Below are 19,149 nucleotides of genomic sequence, written 5' to 3' on the forward strand. Positions count from 1 at the left end.
GACTCCCATATTTTTCTTGCAGAGAAAAAGGAGAAAATGAGGGTTCATCCATATGAAGTGTTCTGGAACTTTTGTCGGTAGAGTTGGTTCAGTGTTGCGAGGAAAATGTATGAGGAAATCAGTCGGCATCGTTTCAGAAGCTGCTCCTGGCTATATTCTCCAAAATATCAAATAAATGACGTCTCGCTTCCCGGGAAGAGCATCTGTGCCTCAGGCGAAAGCCTGAACTTGTTGTTCATTCCAGTTTAGTCTGGCTTTTTCTTTTTGTCCTTTTTTTGGATTTTAAATCTGATATTAAAGAACATAAAGTCCAGCGTGAAGTGATTGTCTTCAGCGACACAATACTAGGCCGACTTTGGGAGAGAAGCCCCCCAGAGAACGATCCCCCTCCTCAATCTAATTTCAACACATTTGCTAAATGGCTATGCTCTAATTAATTATGAACTTTAAAGCGGATCACTGCGTTCCTGGGATTCATTGCCCCGGAAAACGTTCAGGCTCAGTTGATCTGGTGTTCAGTTTGGCTCTCTTTAACATCCCGCTCCAGAGACGTGATTTAGTTTGATTTTTATCATAAAGGATCATAACATTTCAGCAGCTAGTTAGCATTAGCGCTTCATGTTTACATTTACATTTACAGCATTTAGCTGATGCTCTTATCCAGAGCGACTTACAAGGTTACTCGTATTACAGAGGCAGGCCAATGTAGTGTTAGGAGTCTTGCCCAAGGACTCTTATTGGTGTAGTGCAGCATAGTCACCCAGGCCGGGAATCGAACCCCAGTCTCCCACACGGTGTGGTAGGCAGACAAGAAGACAGGGTCCATGTTTGACTTGTCTTTATTGAAGTCTGGATCAGGTGGAACCAGCAGGCACGCAGGAAAACGGGGGGATCAATGAGGCAACATGAAAGTATATACTGGATGAGCCAAGTAGCGTTCATTATTGGGGTATATACAGAGAACCTGTAGAGAGGGGAATCAGAATCAAGATCAGATTTATTGACCAACTGAAGTGTAATATTTCAAACATACATGTAGTAATAATGTATGAACTGTATAAGTGGGAAATTGACAGGCCTGTCAGATTTAAAGCTAAATATATATATATACAGTGGGGAGAACAAGTATTTGATACACTGCTGATTTTTCAGGTTTTCCCACTTGCAAAGCATGTAGAAGAATTTTTATCATAGGTACTCTTCAACTGTGAGTGATGGAATCTAAAACAAAAATCCAGAAAAATACATTGTATGATTTTTAAATAATTAATTTCCATTTATTGTGGGAAATAAGTATTTGATCATCTATCAACCAGTAAGAATTTTGGCTCTCACAGACATGTTACTTCTTCTTTAAGAAGCCCTCCTGTTCTTCACTCATTACCTGTATTAACTGCACCTGTTTGAACTCGTTACCTGTATAAAAGACACCTGTCCACACACTCAATCAGTCAGACTCCAGCATCTCCACAATGCCCAAGACCAGAGAGCTTTGTAAGGACATCAGGGATAAAATTGTAGACCTGCACAAGGCTGGGATGGGCTACAGGACAATAGGCAAGCAGCTTGGTGAGAAGGCAACAGCTGTTGGTGCAATTATTAGAAAATGGAAGAAATGCAAAATAACGGATAATCTCCCTCGGTCTGGGGCGCCATGCAAGATCTCACCTCGTGGAGCATCAATGATCTTGAGGAAGGTGAGGAATGAGCCCAGAATTACACGGCAGGACCTGGTCAATGACCTGAATAGAGCTGGGACCACAGTCTCAAAGAAAACAATCAGTAACACTCTACGCCGTCAAGGATTAAAATCCTGCAGTGCACGCAAGGTGCCCTTCCTCAAGCCAACGCATGTCAAAGCCCGTCTGAAGTTTGCAAATGACCATCTGAATGATCCAGAGGAGGAATGGGAGAAGGTCATGTGGTCTGATGAGACAAAAATAGAACTTTTTGGTTTAAACTCCACTCGTCATGTTTGGAGGAAGAAGAATGATGAGTACAACCCCAAGAACACCATCCCAACCGTGAAGCATGGCGGTGGAAACATCATTCTTTGGGGATGCTTTTCTGCAAAGGGGACAGGACGACTGCACCGTATTGTGGGAAGGATGGATGGGGCCATGTATCGTGAGATTTTGGCCAACAACCTCCTTCCCTCAGTAAGAGCACTGAAGATGGGTCGTGGCTGGGTCTTCCAGCATGATAACGACCCAAAACACACAGCCAGGGCAACTAAAGAGTGGCTCCGTAGGAAACATCTTAAGGTCCTGGAGTGGCCTAGCCAGTCTCCAGACCTGAATCCAATAGAAAATCTTTGGAGGGAGCTTAAAGTCCGTGTGGCCCAGCGACAGCCACGAAACCTGAAGGCTCTGGAGGAGATCTGTATGGAGGAGTGGGCCAAAATCCCTGCTGCAGTGTGTGCAAACCTTGTCAAGAACTACAGGAAACGTCTCATCTCTGTAATTGCAAACAAAGGTTTCTGTACCAAATATTAAGTTTCTTTTTCTGGTGTATCAAATACTTATTTCCCACAATAAAATGGAAATTAATTATTTAAAAATCATACAATGTATTTTTCTGGATTTTTGTTTTAGATTCCATCACTCACAGTTGAAGAGTACCTATGATAAAAATTACAGTCTTCTACATGCTTTGCAAGTGGGAAAACCTGAAAAATCAGCAGTGTATCAAATACTTGTTCTCCCCACTGTATATATATATATATATATACACACACATATATACCCAATATATATATATATACCCAAAGAATTTGGCTCTGGCTGTTGGTGTGTCTCTACTACTACAGTAATATACATATACATATCATTTACAGACAATACACAATATACACAGTGTACAAGCAATGGGCAACTAAACAAGGTAATGATACACACCTGGGAATGTCTTATCAGGCAAACGTTTTCAAAAATAATTTAAAGGATCTGGTAAAGATACCTGGTCATTTATTAATTTCATTTCTGTGAGACTCAAAACATGCGCTCGTCATTTCGACAAGGTGAATGACCTTCTGTTGTAAACAGTGGAGGTTAGCGCTGTTGGCTGTGCTATCTGTGTTTATCTGAATGTTTGTCCAGAAGTCTGCAGTGGGAGTTCTTTCCAGAGATCTTCCCACTTTTTCTTTGGTACAGAGATTATTTGATAAGAGTTTGTTTGAGGAGGAACTGTTGAGAAGTTCTGAAAATTGATCTTTTTTGATCTTTATTTTATTATTTAAAATGTAATATAGTTTTGAGATCTTGATGATATTCCAGAAACTGGTTAGTCTCAATGGCGGATGTCTGGGTTACAGTGCCACGCCCCTCCTTGGCATTCTTCCTATTGGAATTAAATGGATTTTTTACCGTCTATGTCTACCTTCGAAAAAAAAAACAAGAAATAAGACATAAAATACTGTAAACGTGAGCATGCATAACTATTCAACGTTGATTTTATTTCCGTTATTTAACCGACCGGTCCTAACAATGTCTTTTTTCAGTTTGTACGTTTGTATAATTATTGTCCAGTCCAATAAGTGACTGATGATTATGTGTGGGTCTCTTTTGACCTCTGGAGTGCACTCGCTCAGCACTCGCTCAGTTTCTCCTGCTTTAAAACACACACTCTCTGCCTGTTCTGTTGGTGAGCGTGATGTGTGATATATGGAGTGACGTGACCGAGTTGGACCTCGCTACATTCTAATTACAGCAAACCCACGCACAGCACATGCACGCTGGACTGCACGGAAATGAAAGCAATTACCTGCCCGGGATGATAAATGAAAGGTGATTATTGATCTGTGTGTAATTTATATTCAACAGCAACAAATTGACCCCATCACAGCCTTTCATAATAGCGTAATATTTCAAACATATATGTAGTAATAATGAATTGTATGAGTGGGAAATTGACAGGCCTGCTAGACTTATAGCCAAACAACATATATAGTTTTTTTTATTATTATTATTTATTATTATTCTGCTCAGTAACTGCCAAAACAATGCCTTGGCTTCCCAGAACTGGCTTTGGCAACAACAACAGAAAGCCCGGTTAAAATCAGGCCTGTAAATGGTAATGGTTGCAGCTTTGAGTTGTTGGTAGTTAAAGCCGTCTACTGCTGAAGCACTGAAAGCCTGGCCTGAAAGTTGGAGCTCCACTGCAGGAGCTGACAGATGGATTAATACGCAGAGCAAGTACACACGAAAGTGGGAATTTCATTTGACAGGGTACTTCATCATCCTCAGGCAACACATTGTTACAGCAAGCCGTGGGCAAGCGAGAGAACATGACCCCTGGAGCCTTTTCTGTCCAAATTTGGCTCTGCATCTCAGATCAAACAATCCTGACCACTGCAGAACATTTCCAATGCAGATAGCGGCTACATCCCAACCAGAACTTCCTTTCCTGTGTGGTTTCCCTGATTTCTGAAACCATGTGGATCCATTAGCTACCCTTCAAGAACTGTACGAACTGTAATACTAGAATAAACTATATCATTTCTTTAACCTTTCGGTCCAGTAGTGTCAGAGTGAGTGCAAATGTGAAAGCAGAGTAAATCCAAATGTAAAAAAGTGAGAGGAAATGTGAAAGCAGAGTGAGTATAAATTGTGAATGAAAGTGAGGTAAGTGCAAATGAGAAAGCAGGGTAAGTGCAAATGAGAAAGCAGGGTGAGCGCAAATGTAAAAGAGTGAGCAGAAATGTGAAAGCAGCGGGGGAACAAACATGAAAGCAGACTTGGCTCAAACATGAAAGCTGAGTAAGCGCATATGTAAAAGTAGAGTGAGTGCAAATGTGAAAGCAGAGTGAGTGCAAATGTGAAAGCAGAGTGAGTGCAAATGTGAAAGCAGAGTGAGTGCAAATGTGAAAGCAGAGTGAGTGCAAATGTGAAAGCAGAGTGAGTGCAAATGTGAAAGCAGAGTAAGCGCATATGTGAAAGCAGAGTGAACGCATATGTGAAAGCAGAGTGAGCATGAACATAACTGCAGAGAAAGCACAAATGCGAAAGAAGAGTGAGCGCATTTGTGAAAGCAGAGTGAGCGCATATATGAAAGCAGAGTGAGCACAAATGTAAAAGAGCGAGCGGAAATGTGGGAAATGAGGGGGAACAAACGTGAAAGCAGAGTGAGTGCATATGTGAAAGCAGAGTGAGCATGAACATAATTGCAGAGCAAGCGCAAATGTGAAAGCAGAGTGAGTGCATTTGTGAAAGCAGAGTGAGTGCATTTGTGAAAGCAGAGTGAGCACAAATGTAAAAGAGCGAGTGGAAATGTGAAGGCAGAGGGGGAACAAACATGAAAGCAGAGTTAGCTCAAACATGAAAGCAGAGTGAGTGCATTTGTGAAAGCAGAGTGAGCGCAAACATAAAAGTAGAGGTAGCTCAAACGTGGAAGCTAAGTGAGCACAAACGTGAAAGCAGGGCATTAACATGGTCCTTCACATAGTCCCCAGATAGAAAACAAGGTTAGCTAAGCTAGCCTTTTAGCACCTAATTTCTGGCTATCTAGAACAGTCCACCCTGAGTGAGTTCTTCGGCTCTAGATCATCTGTGGAGTGGTGGGGGAATCAACAGGCCAACATGCAGCCATGATCAGCTCACAGATGCTGTGGGGATTTTTTTTTATTAAACTGTATTTTGAGTGTTGAAATATAAATCGTGACTCTTCATGACTTCTGCCTCCTGTTTTCACTGGAACTGCCTGATATGAAGAGTTTAAAAATAACATTTTAGAGACATAAACAATACGAAAGGTTAGCCTGAAGCTAAAACAGTGCCCCGGTTACACGCTGGCGCCTGTAGCTTCTCCACTATTTAGGGCAGAACAGAAAATTCCAATGAGAAGATAAAGCAAATAAAAAATAAACTTCAGCCTCGTGGGCGCAGCTGTGCTTGTTTACAGTGTCATAAATCACTGTATTCTGGATATGACGGTACGCTTGTTTGGGTTAAAGGCAAAATCAGTTAATGACTGAAAGCTCTCTGTCCACCAGACGTGCTTGTTTTAAGAATATTTAGCAGACCATGGGCTTAGGAGATCTGTGTTGTGTGTGTGTGTGTGTGTGTGTGTGAGGGGAGGGTGTGTGGTCGCTCATGACCCCGGCTCTACCGAAGAGAGGAAGCTACACAAGAGGATCCACTGAGTGTCAGCTTGTAGTCCAGCCCCACATTGAGCATCCGCTAATCTTCAGTGCAGCATTCCCACACTGTGTGTGGAGGTTCCGTTCCAGCTGGCGTTGGGCAGGTGACTGAGGGCCAAAGCACTAAAGCTCATGGCAGCCTCTTAGGCTGGTGTGGGAGCCTGCCCCATACTGACAAGCAGCTGATGGAGGTTCCTCAGTGGTGCCAAGTCCTTTCCACTGGACCAACATGTGTACTGCGCATATGTGCTGCATAGAAAGGCCCCACTTGCCTCGCCTCTTATGGATAAGAATGTGTGCATATACAAAGTCAAGTGCACTGATTTATGAGCTAGTGTACATTACCCTGCATACAGTAGAGCTACACTGATTCCGACAGGTTAATAATAAACAAGCTTTAAAGGCCTACAGGTGCTTTTCTTTAGGTACATGACCTATTTTTTCTAAATTTGAGAAGCCGACATACAAGTATAGCTCCTGGCCATTGATTATCCCCATGCTTTAGCTGCAGGATCATCAATTTGCGGCTTGTGAGCTGGATTTGCTGTTGAATTGTCAGTTATATTAAAATGTACAATTTATAAAAAAAAAAGGCTAAAGCATTGGATACTGTGGTTTCTAAAGTGTAGATAGTGTAAAAGAGGCTACATGAGCTGTGGAAGCCATAAGTGATCATTTTTTCAGACCTAGAGAAGGCTCTACAAACTACCGCAAAAACTACTGGGGCCGATACTGGTTGAGGGCTGGACTGGATGCTACATTAACCTTTTTTCAGGCGAGCTTGGTAATGCATTATCATGCAGGAGTTCTGTAATGTTCTGTATGGTCTCTTAGGATGTAATGTAGTTTATTTTTTGGAATCAACCACAGTTAAAATAATGGAAGCAGTGAATTCCCGTACAGAACAGAAGTGGACACACCACCAAAAAGAGCTGCTAATGTAGCACGAAAAACTCCATCACTTTGGACATGATTCCTTTAACAGTTAGCTTTCCGACTGTTGCTGCTGTACTTCTGGCCGTGGTTAAATGTGGTCTGCACTGTTGGCTGTGTTGTTGTGGTTATTGGTGTTTGCTAGCTCTGCAGTGTTCTGATACTCACTGTACTGGGCTGAGTGATCAAAAACTCAAAAGGGGTATCTGGTTAGTGATGTTAAAAGTCTTTACTCTGCTTCTTCCACAAATGTGTTACCTGTACATGTTCTACAGATATGTAGTGTAGAGTACAACACTGGCTTTAACGAGGTTCTGCAGTCGAGCACAAATGTGAAAGTGGTGTGAGCGCACTGTGAAGATCCATACTTCCATTTAACAGTTGAACAAGGAACTGCAGCGCCCTGTGACCGCGGAGCCCTGCTCAGAGCTGCTGCAGTCCTTAACAGCCGGTTGCCGAACCCATATTTTGGCTGAAAATCAACCAATAATGTTACACAACCATTGATTTTTCCCATCTCTAGCAAAAACCTGATTTGTGTGTCCACTATTAGAAAAACACTGAACCAAAATGTTGTTAATGCTAGGACATGATGAAAGAATCTGCTGCTGTCTACAAAAAAAAAAAAAAGTCTCACATTTTCCCACCTAGAGACCACCTAGACGTTCCACAATTCTGCTGGAAAAACATTCTACGGACAAATGTGACCTGGAGAACAGCATTAAACATGGTGGAGGGAGCATCATGGTTTAAGGCCGTTTTGCTGCATTCATGATGCCACTGGATGACCCCCACAACTCAATAATCAAGCAAATTAAGAGGTTCTGTGGTCAGAAAGGACTGAAGATGGATGGAGTAGAGGGCAGCTGATCATTTCTGATGTAAACCTACAAAGCACACCCATATAGTATAGTGTTTCTGATAAAATGGCCAGTACGCATAGGCATATATATACTTCGTATATGAGCAGTGAGTGCAAGTGGTTGCTGCTATGTGCAAATGGCAGCAGAAACACGTTTTAAGGAAATGGAGAGGCGGACCGGGGGTGCAAAGCCTGAAGCATGTAATAGTCATAATGCCCATAATTTTCAGCCATGAAAGTCACTACATGAATCTCGTCCCTGTCTTCACTCACAAAAAAACGCTATTCTCACTTCATACCGCTCTCCACTTCTCTCTCGCTCTCTCTCTCTCGCTGTCATTACTCACATCCCCCGGCTCCTTTACCTCATTGCTCATTTTGTTTTTCAGCAGTCCTACAGTAAGAAGCCAGCGGAGTGCTGAGAGTAAATGGCCTCACAGAGAGCAGTTTCTTATTTCATACTGCTCCAACGTAACAAGTGATTGAGGCCTTTCGTGTTGGGTTACTGTGCACTTGTGTATATCCGTGATGAGAACGTCAAATTGAATTTTTTTGAAGGATTCACAGCTCGTAATAGAGCTGAAGTACACAAAAAAATAGCTTTCGACCTATTATTGCTACATTCATTACCACATTTCCCTGCTTTTTAAGGATGTCTCGTGAGTGGGTTAGTGTCTAAATGCCTTAGAACAGTATTTTGCATCCTTAAAATTAAACGAGAGAGACCCTTTATCCATGTATACCAGCGGAGAAACCACAGGCCTGTCTAGGTCTTCAGAGAAGGCCTAATGATGATAATGATGATGATAACCGAGAACAAAAAAACATAATAATTTAAGTTCATTTTACTTTAATAGAGTCATTGTGCTTGTAGTTGAACGCTGCATGTATTGCAGTAATACTCTTATTTTATTATCGAGGTTGGAAACATAGTACTCTGATACTACCAAGGACCAATAGTTGAGCAGATCAGGAGTTGGTCGAAGGCTTAACACTACATGTTAATGCTGCACATAACAACTTGCACTGTGATCCACTTGTACTTTAAAATAAACAGGATGTGCATTATCTGGACCTCCATTCTGCCCTTTGCCCTGTGCTGGGTGTGTCGTTCAACAAGAACCCAAACAGACTGTGTACAGTCTTATGTACTAGAGCAAAAAGACTATTTCAATAGTCCAGTAATCTATCAGTTAGGTGTCCATGACACTAGTCACCAGTTTACAGGTAGCCCTTTTTGGATGACGTTTGGTAGATACTGACCACAGTGTTCCATAAAAACTCCACTAGACCTGCCTGATGTTGTAAAGATTGTCTAGCCATCACAGTTTGACCCAAAGTGGTTCTCACATTTGCCCATTTACCTGCTTCCAACATATCAACATTCAAGAGCTGAAAGTTCACTTCCTGCCTAATATATCCACTCCTTGACAGAAGCCAAGATGATCAAATGTTATGTAATGTTATGGCTGATTGGCCTTTACCCCTGATAGATAGAGACATTACACCATGCTTATTGGTGATTACTGGCTCCCGTTCACATTTAGCAACATAACATTACATCCATGTTTTATTATGACTATTACTTTAAAGTAGACACCCATCATCAGCGACCACAGTGGTCCAGTCCAAGCAGAACAGAATGGGCCTCCTGGTCTGCTTTAACTATAGTAGAGGCTATAAAATGGCTATATGGGGCCACAGTAATGACTAATGATAACAACAAGCCTGATTGCTGATATTTTCGGGGGCCAGGGTGCATGGAAAACCATTTATCCATAACGGCCGCCTTCCGTCGGCTAATGAGAGGCAGCACATCGAGGTGGTAATGACAGAGTTCTGTACGTCACAGCCTTCCTGCTCGGGTCGGATCAAATCGGACCTGCCGGGCCATTTTTATTATCGCTGAGATAGCGCTGTCCCACGAGTTATTACCTGCGAGCAGAATATGCATTCAGATATGGATGTGATGTTCTCTTCCTCCTAGATTGCACTAATTTCCTCCCCATAGATGCCAGCTACCACTGGCCCCCGGGGCAAAATCAGGAAGCAAGCAGAAATGAGCACAATTGGCATCTAACAAGTGTGAATACAAACATCACGCAGTGTGCCGCTGTATTTAATGAGCTGGGGTCAGGCTCCCCGCACGCACGTTTCAAAGCCTGCCTCAAAAGGCCAACGGCGGCCAAGCCACGTACACGCTGCCGTCACCACAGCAATGTAGGTGCAAGGTAAAACACTGAGGTTAGCTCATTTGCTGTATCCTGCCATCATCACAGTGCAGACTGCATTTTATAACTCTTATAGAAGTAACCACTCTGGGTGCCATGCCCCAGTCTTTCCTTCATGTTACTGGCTGATTAAAATGCTTATGCAGGAGAAAGTAGCTTAGCACGTGACGTATGCCAGTCAGACACAGACAAATCTGCCTCCTTGCTCTGCTAGGCTGTTCTCCATCCTCCCCATATAGGCAGGTCACTAGCAAGGTTAAATGACAAAAAATATGTCCCACAGCAACGCTCTTCTGGCTTCTCTCACTATTATCCACCAGCCTGTAAAAAAAAAAAACAATTTGCCACAGTGTCACAATATGTAGCCTAGCCACATTACCTGCTAGTTACTACTTTGTCAGTGTGGACCCAGATAACATGCCCATGAGGGGTCTGCAAGGGTAGCCCAACTGGGAACCAGGACGTTTTGTCCACAGGTTTCATTTTGGCCCCACAAAGGCATGCCCACCAGGGTCAGCGACGGGACAAGCAGGCGTTAAACATCTGGGTTGTACACTGGCTCATGGATGCCTAGATGAGACCCATGTGAGATTAGGATGGGTGGTAACACTGGGACCCATTTGGTAACAACGCATGTATAAACCCACTCAGAGCCCATGCCCACCTGGAACCCACCTAGCCCATGTGAGCCTCACATGAGGGTGTTGGATGGGGACTAGGGTGACACTGTATCTGAGATTGCACTGAATCTGACATTCTCACCACTACATTTAGGCCTACTTGAAGTGCCCCCCACCTTGACTGAAGACACCACATCCCAAGTACAGTGGACGCCCATGTATGCCCAATACCCCCTCTTATTTAAAAACCAATGTATGGTCACCTTGATGTAGACGAATTTGTCAAATGGTCGGCAAATGCTAATCAGAGGCCTACTCACACCAAGTATGATTAATATTTTTCTATTTGAATATGTAAATTACCTCTGTTCAGACTGTCTGGCCTATATTGGCTGCCGTCATTCAGAAAGCAGCCTCCTTATAACTCCAGTGTGAGTGGGTGGGGTTACACTGCTGTAGACTGAATAGATGGATATAGGTAAATAATGTGCTGTCATGAAAATCCCAGGAGTGAATTCTAAACGGTCTGTTGCTGGAGCTTAGTTCCTGCAGATGGTCGGTTCTGACTGGAGAGTGAATGATATGTGCTGAAAGAATGATCGCATTAAATCCACATGGGTTAGGGTTTTAAACAAGAAGAGGTGTTGTAAGGTGTATAAGCCTCGGGGGACCAATTGAGCTGCTTCATTTGTACTGAAGCCTGACGAGACCCAATACCCAAGCCTTTCAGGCGGTCTGCTCCTCTTTCCAGGCCTTAAGGGCTTTACATAACGTTAGACCCACTGTCAGCTCCCCCCGGCACACCGACCATTTCTCATCGCTTCAGGAAACTCTGCCCTTTCTCTGCATTGTGGAAAGGTTCCCCTGGACTGGGATATACACTTCCACAGGGTCTACACTAAAACACACACACACACAAACATAGACGAGGCCACTTGCCCTGTGAGAGAATATTCTTAGAACAGGAGGTCTGCAAGTCACGTCTGGAAGAAGACTCTCCAAGGACCAGATATACAGACCTAGCAGAAGCACATCTGGACCTTTGACCTCCTTTTATTCTATCCTGAAATCAGCAGACTCGCAGCACGCACTTAAAATAATCTCTGATGCTCGCCTTTTAAGTCCGAGACATGTACATATAAGGTCTCTGGATGAAATTAAGGCAAGAGGGAGCCATAACTACGTATTAGGCCCCATTTACACAGTTCAAACTAAATGCAAAATCTCGGGAAATCTCTCCGTCCACATGAGAAAGCAAAAACGCCCCTAAAATATTCATGCAAGTATAACAGCACAGCACTCCTGATCAGACAGAGGAGTGGAGGTTTCACAAGCACAGGACGTCCTGTCACAGTAGCTGGTTTTCCATTGACCGATTTGTTTGAAAACTGTCACAACTGCCCAAAAATGAATGGAAAAGGGCCAAAATTTAAAAAACCTACCCAAATATTGCAAAGCAACTTTTACTTTAACATTACAATATCGCTAAAGTTGAAATGTGAAATGATTGATGGGGAAAATGACGTATCAAGCTGTAAGTCACATGATTAATTCTCTTATCAGTTGGCACCGGTGGCTGCTGACTGCACAAACGGCTGGCCCTACGGATGGTCCGATCACGACACACAGCCTTTTAAAGGTTGTTTTCGAGAAAAATAGCATCTGAAAAATAGCGCTGCACTGCTCTCCCAGAACTGTCTGCTGCGTGTGCGGTCCCAGATGTTTGGTAGACGTTGGCTGGGTGGAATGGAGATTCTCGTCCTGCTCGTCCTGCCCGGTGTCGCTAAACTGCAAACAGCAACATGGCTATAAAAGGATCACAAATGACTGTAAAGATGATTCTGCTAAAAGCAAAGACTGAGTTAGATTATCTCCATTCTGCTCGTTTCGAGTTTTTCCAATGACTTTTTAGAATTGCACATAACAATCGCGAATCATTTTGATGGAAAGCCGACTACTGTAATGAAACATTACTGTAATGTTAGCCGGCAACAACCATGCTAAAGTTAGCATTGCGAAATCAGTGTTTTCACAAAGGTGACGACACTCGAAACACTCTCCCACCAGTTCTACAACTTCGTTTTCAGTGAGCTAAAACTACGGGACAGAAGACCCCTTTTCTTCCAATTTGGTGCTGCCAATTAACCCACCCCTTCATAGCTCCCCCTAGCACTAGCAATGCTCCTGACACTACATCTGAACACTCTCTCTACCTCCATAAACACAACACTTCAGCCCATCCTTCTAGTCCACCCCTGCTGATTCCTGGTCCCTGCAGCTGTACAACACTTCTATTTTTAAGGTGTTATTGAGGGGTCCGATGCTGTACAGCATGTTGGTGACCTCTTGTTGAGGGCAGTGGATCCCAAAACCTTTTTCCACAAACAGTCCTGTACCTCCCTGCACTCTCCGATTCATAACGATAGCGGTTTCAGAACCATCTACAAAAGGTTTTCCAGGAATCCAAAGCAGTCAAAGAACCATGTAAGAATATTGGGTCAAGTCAGGGTTCTATATGAAAGCACTGCATTCACTAAAGGATCCTTGAAGAAGTTTTTATTTGTAAGAGTGTAGGATAGGGATGCCCCGATCAGGTTGTTCTGCCCCATGATTAAATCCGAGTCTCCTAATGCTGATCTTTGAGTATGTATAAATAAGAGTCTCACAGTTTAGATCAGACGAGCTGCTGATTAATATATTCAGTAAAATCTTTACTTTATTTCAGTATCAGTTTCTATAATCAGACATTCTGGACTGACTGATTTAGTTTAGTCTACTTTTCTTAAAATTACTTTTATAGTCTTTAATATCGTCTAATCCAGCCTGACTCTCCTCCCTGATCTCTCAATCAGCTCCCAGCTTCTTTACAACACTGCAGTCTAATCACTTCCTGGGTGTGTGGATGGGTGTGTGTAGTGGTACATACTCTGGACTGATATCTGTGGTTGTTGGTTATTACTGGTGTGTAATAACTGGTTTATAGTGGGGGAATGTGATGCTGTGATTGGGTTTCTATAGTGTGTGTGTATTAGCATTAGCATGGGTTCTTCAGTGCTGGTTTCAAAACAGAGAAAGGCGAGCTGTTCTCCGGTTCTCCCGCTGGTAAAACAGAGCTTTTCAGTGAGAGTTTTTTTTTTTATAAAGGTTTTACAAAGAAATTATGGTCTGTTTTCCTGTTCAACTGTAAAAAACGTTCTCTAAACTCTTTTATTTACCTTCTGAGAATGTCCGCACTGCCGCAGACGGAAATAGTGTCTGTTGACGGCGCCTTGAGGACACCAGATGGCGCTCTAAAACACGGTGGATTGGGATTAAACTGGATCGGGATTCCCTAGCGTAGGATATTACAGTGGCCTTTAACGGGCCACTCTCTGTGTGGTTCCTAGTGGTTCCCGTCACTGTGAATCAGGCACAGCAGGGTTGCTTCCAAAAATAGCCAGTCAAGAAAAACTGAGCAATGATGAAGGTCGGATAAACAATATCAATAAGCCTGTTAGATCAGTAAGTGATATATAAACAGAATGTAATATATACACGGAAACATCTCAACAACACGAAAGTTCACTGAAGATGTCAGACTGACATGAAAATAAGTCAGGACAAGAGGAGGAGGAGGATGATGATGAAGATGGGCTGAGAGAGCAGAGGAAATTGATGGGTCGAGGATGTGTGATTGGCAGGGAACCTTCAGGGGCTGCTAACATTTCAAACCAATCCATCAAAACAACAGTGCAGACATGAGGAACCACGACACTGCGGCGTTTGCTCTGTTTGGGTAAAACTCATTGCTTTTATTGTTTCAGTCGAGCATCAAAGAGGACATGACAGTTTAATATGATGGGTCTGGAATCAGAACTGCGGTGTTATTGAATTAATGGCCTATAGTGCCAGTTTTGTTTGTGATAAATTGGAAATCTTCTATTTATTCATACTGTGTCCAAAAGTTTGTGGACTTCTAATGAATGCCTTCAGCTACTTTACGTTGCACTTATTTCACACACACACACACACACAGCTTGTCCACAGTCCCTGTAGAGAAGTACTTCCAATAGAATAAGACTCGCTGGAACAGATAAACATGAGCCTATTGGTACCATGCTGCCTAATGACAGGCATGGACTAGAGGGGTTTAAAGCCCTCCGGCATTGAGCTGTGGAGCAGTAGAACTAACTGTGCTCTCTGGAGTGATGGATGGTGCTCCAGCCAATGCTTTTGGGATGAGGTAGGGTGGATCATTCAACATCCTGACCTCACTAATGCTCTTGTTGTTGAATGCTCACAGCAATGGTTCAAACTCTAGTAGAAAGCCTTCTTCCCTGGACAGCAGAGACAGTAGAAGCAACAGTGAATGAGTACTTTTGTCCATATAGTCCATGTAGTGACTTACCTTTATACCTTTGAATTAGCATTGATATTTTGGAGTTGTTTTGCCCTTTATAAATACAATATAATAAATAAATATACATGAATTATTATTAACATGTGCACTATTACTTTTTTACTGCAGTTATTATTATTAATATTATTATTAGCATCATCATTATAGTGGTGAGAATGGAATAAAACACAAGGACGTGTCTTAAAGATGCTGGAAACCTGCTGAAAACCCACTTCCAGCATCCAGGGCGTCCTTAGGCCCAACTTACTCAAATCACGGCCCTTAAAAGTCCATTTTAACCTGGATTGCTGAGCAGAACTACAGGACACGCCACATAAATTTGCAACAGGCACTACACTTCCCATAATTGGCAATATTTAAAAGAAAGTCAGCCATGAAACAGACAAGCTACAGCAAAGACATGCATTAAACTAGCAAAGCCTACAGTTACGTTAGCTTAGCATAGGCTTTCTTATGCTGGCTAAGTTAGTAAAAGGGGCATTAATAACACAGGCTTGCGAAATGAGCAGCGTGCACAACTACAGATTTTAACATGAACTGATCATGCAAAGACAAAGGAAATTATTATAATTATTAATATTAATTTAATGATTATTATTAACTAGTAATATTATTAGGCAAGCAGAGGGGTACATCTGAGCCCTTCTAAATGCTGAGTATGCCCCAGTACAACAAGCAGTCAGGAAATGCCTCTGGAAGAACCCACCCATACTACAGTATGTCAGCATGAGGAGGTCACTTCATCCCTCATCAGCCTTATTTCTCAAACACCCACCATTAGCAGAACACCAGTAGGACTGGATACACCTCTGGAAAGGATTTAAAGGAAGGCGAAAGAAATACTTTACCCAAAAATGGCAAAGCAATCAGCTGGGGGCCAGTTAACCCCACAGAAATCAATCACGCTAACCAGTCTCCAGTTAGACCTTCACTAATCCTCACCATAAATCACTGTTAGCCGTGGCAGAGCTCTGTTTGAAGTGTTTCATTAGAGAGAGCAGTCCAGGTGAGGGTGAGAAACGTGAACAGTGAATCTGCCTGCATCCCGTTCTGAATGTAGCTCACAGGCTTTACTCGGTCTGCCTTTTCCGTTCCCAGCTCGCTCGTGTCTACTGGATGCTTGTTAAAAAAAAAAAAACAAAGACTGATGTGGCTCAGCTGAAAGTTGCTGAGTCCAATTTATGTCAAATCTAGTCATTCAGCAGAGCTTTGTTGCTTGTTCATCCATGAGGTTCCCATTAGGCAGACGTTTTGAGGTTGTTGTTTTTTTTTCAGGAAAACTCACTTTAGAGGAAACGCAGACCAGCGAATCCCCAGCAATGCCACTACTACGCCTCTAAGCTAACCAAGCACTCCATTAGAAACACTACACCAATACTGGGTCTGAGCCTCTCAGAACAGCCTCAATCCTTCTTGTCTTGCATTCCACAAGATGTAGGAATCATTCCTCTTGGACATTCCAGTCCATGTTGACGTGATTTTCCACGTTCCAGATTTTTCAGGAGAACGTTCATGCTCTGAATCTATCCCCTGAAGATCCCTTAAAGAACACAGAACTCGTCATCATCGTTTCATGTTCATGAAACCCGTTTGAGATGGGACTTGGGTGCATCACCATCATGCTGGATCTAGCCATTAGAAGATGGTAAACTGTCATGAAGGGATGCACATGGTCAGCAAGAATACTCAAACAGGCCGTGGTATTCAAGCCATGGCTGATTAGTATTAATGGTGCCTAGAAAGCACTCCACACACCGTTACACCATCTCCATCGGCCTGGACTGTTGACACAAGGCCGGCTGGGTCCAAGGCTAAAGCTGTTGGTACCAAATTCTGACCCTACTAGCTGTGGGCCTCAGCAGAAATTGAGATACATCAGACCAGACTAGGTTTCTTCAGGCTTCAGATGTCCAGTTCTGGTGACCCTGTGCCTCAGCACTGCAGCCTTAGCTTTCTGTTCTTGGCAGACCGAAGTGGAACCCAACGTGGTCGTCTGCTGTTCAGCCATAAGGTTGGATGTGGTGGTGTTGGTCGTTTGGAGATGCTTGGAGATCCTCTGCAGATCTGCTGCTTACTGGACATGTTTTCTTTGTTCCATCTGAACAACTCTAGAGACTGTTGCGCTCAAACCACCCTCATAATGGAGGATGCGGATTGCTGATTACTTGCTGATTAGACAATTGCATGAATGACGAATCAGGAGAAGGCCTAAGCGGACTTGATTCTTGCCCAAATCAAATGGCATGTCCTGTACTATAACTACCTTTACATGTACCACCCCCTGACGGTCAGTGTGCACCATAGCTTCTGGAAATCGATATCATCTCTTGTGCCATCAATCAAGCCCAGCTCTGATGCACAGCTAGAACAGGCTTGCACTTTTAACCTGTAGAACGCAGCCGCAGCAGCATGGAAACCACACTGGCCTAATTATTGTTTATTGCCGGCCTCTACAGGGCAGAAGCCGACATTCTTAATGGAGCTTCCTGAGAGCAGGGCTGGACCACGCTGGCCGTACTTCAGTCCAGCGAAAGCTTTCCTACCAGAGGTCACGGTTGTTGTCATGGTGTTGCGTTTTGTAGGTTTTTTTCTCCTTTCTGTTTATATTTTCTCTAGTGTTGAGACAAACAGCACTTGAGGGTCCCTCCCAGTCTAGTGCCCCCCCCTTTAAAGTATTTTAATGAGAATCAAAAAATGAATCATCCTGTTTTTGTGTTTATAGTCATATTCACAATGCTGAGTTTCCCAGTGACTTTAATGGAGATTACATTTATTACACACCCCTGTTGAATGGATTCCGTTTCTCCTCCACCCTTCCTCAGCCGCTCTTTTAGCAGCCTGGTTCCTGACACCGCCTGGATGTAGCTGAATTTATGATCTCTGTAGATTCCTGATCGCTTGTATTTGGCACAGGACCAATGGCAAATTTCTAGGTTCTAGGCACGACTTAACTCTAATTGCCTAACAACCCACATATTGTGCAATAAAACACACCTGCCCAATTGTGACAATTATAAACGACAATTATTCCCCCGCCCGAGTAGCCCCACCCCCGAGTAGCTCCACCCCCGAGTAGCTCCACCCACAACCTTTTCTAGAGAAAGAGGGCGATTTTCAAATCTGCGTTCTTGTCTGAACTTGTGTTCCTGTGTTGTTGTGAAATGTCATCAGCTTCATCTAGCCAAGTCCGGCCCAAACGCCCGAATGTGTTCTTGTTCTGCCCCTGTTTCACTTTTGTGGGCTTGGCATAGCCAAATATCCCAGAATGCATCACGCACGATGCTGCTGTTCCAATTGCAAAATTACTGGGGGTTTGTGTACCCGTGAGTCAGTACTACCAAGTGCACTAGTCTGAACTTAGAGTACTTTGTATTGAGAATCCCTTGGGGCGAAAGGTGAACTCAAGGTGAAGTAAACGTTAAGCTAGGTAGTGCAAAAACAGGGAGAAAACAGTGGCTCATTAGTATTTAAAGGAACTGGCTGTTCTGAACACGGCTGTTTAGACAGTAAGAAGAGTGCTGTGGTGTTTGATCCAAAATCAGCTGTTGAGTAATTTCATAATAAATGGAGCAACAGAAATGCTCCAGAATTCCCTGGAATAAACCCTTTTTACATTGACTTCCATTGAAAGTTGAGAAGCCATTAAGTTTGAAGCTATGAAGATGAACCTCGCATACATCCCTCCCAACTAGCTGGTGTTCCCTTACCTCCAGCTCATTTGCTCGCTAAACCACAAATCCAGCTGCAGATGGATCCTTGCGATAACTGCACTGAAATGGAGGCGAACAAGAACAGCTTATCTGGTGCGGTCAGTACGTGATAATGCTGACCCTGCAGGAAGAAAGATGCATATAAGGTAAACCGCTCTGCATTTCTACTCCTGTTTTTGATTGTTATAATCATTACACACATATCACATAAAGCAGGGCTTTATTATTCCAAGACAACAAACGTCGAGTCGGATAACG

At 43.2% G+C, this 19,149-nt stretch overlaps 1 protein-coding gene across 1 annotated transcript in view; it reads right to left on the bottom strand.

The window, feature by feature from the left end:
- Window positions 1–18,951, bottom strand: part of gcgra (glucagon receptor a) — a 122,878-nt gene extending 103,927 nt beyond the window's left edge. Inside the window, exon 1 of the mRNA XM_072675231.1 lies at window positions 18,889–18,951. The gene's annotated coding sequence lies outside the window, so the exon portion shown is untranslated. The remainder of the gene's footprint in view (window positions 1–18,888) is intronic.
- Window positions 18,952–19,149: the final 198 nt, after the last annotated feature.

This window comes from Salminus brasiliensis, chromosome 3 (genome assembly GCF_030463535.1).
Source record: "Salminus brasiliensis chromosome 3, fSalBra1.hap2, whole genome shotgun sequence".
In the NCBI taxonomy this organism is placed as follows: Eukaryota; Metazoa; Chordata; class Actinopteri; order Characiformes; family Bryconidae; genus Salminus; species Salminus brasiliensis.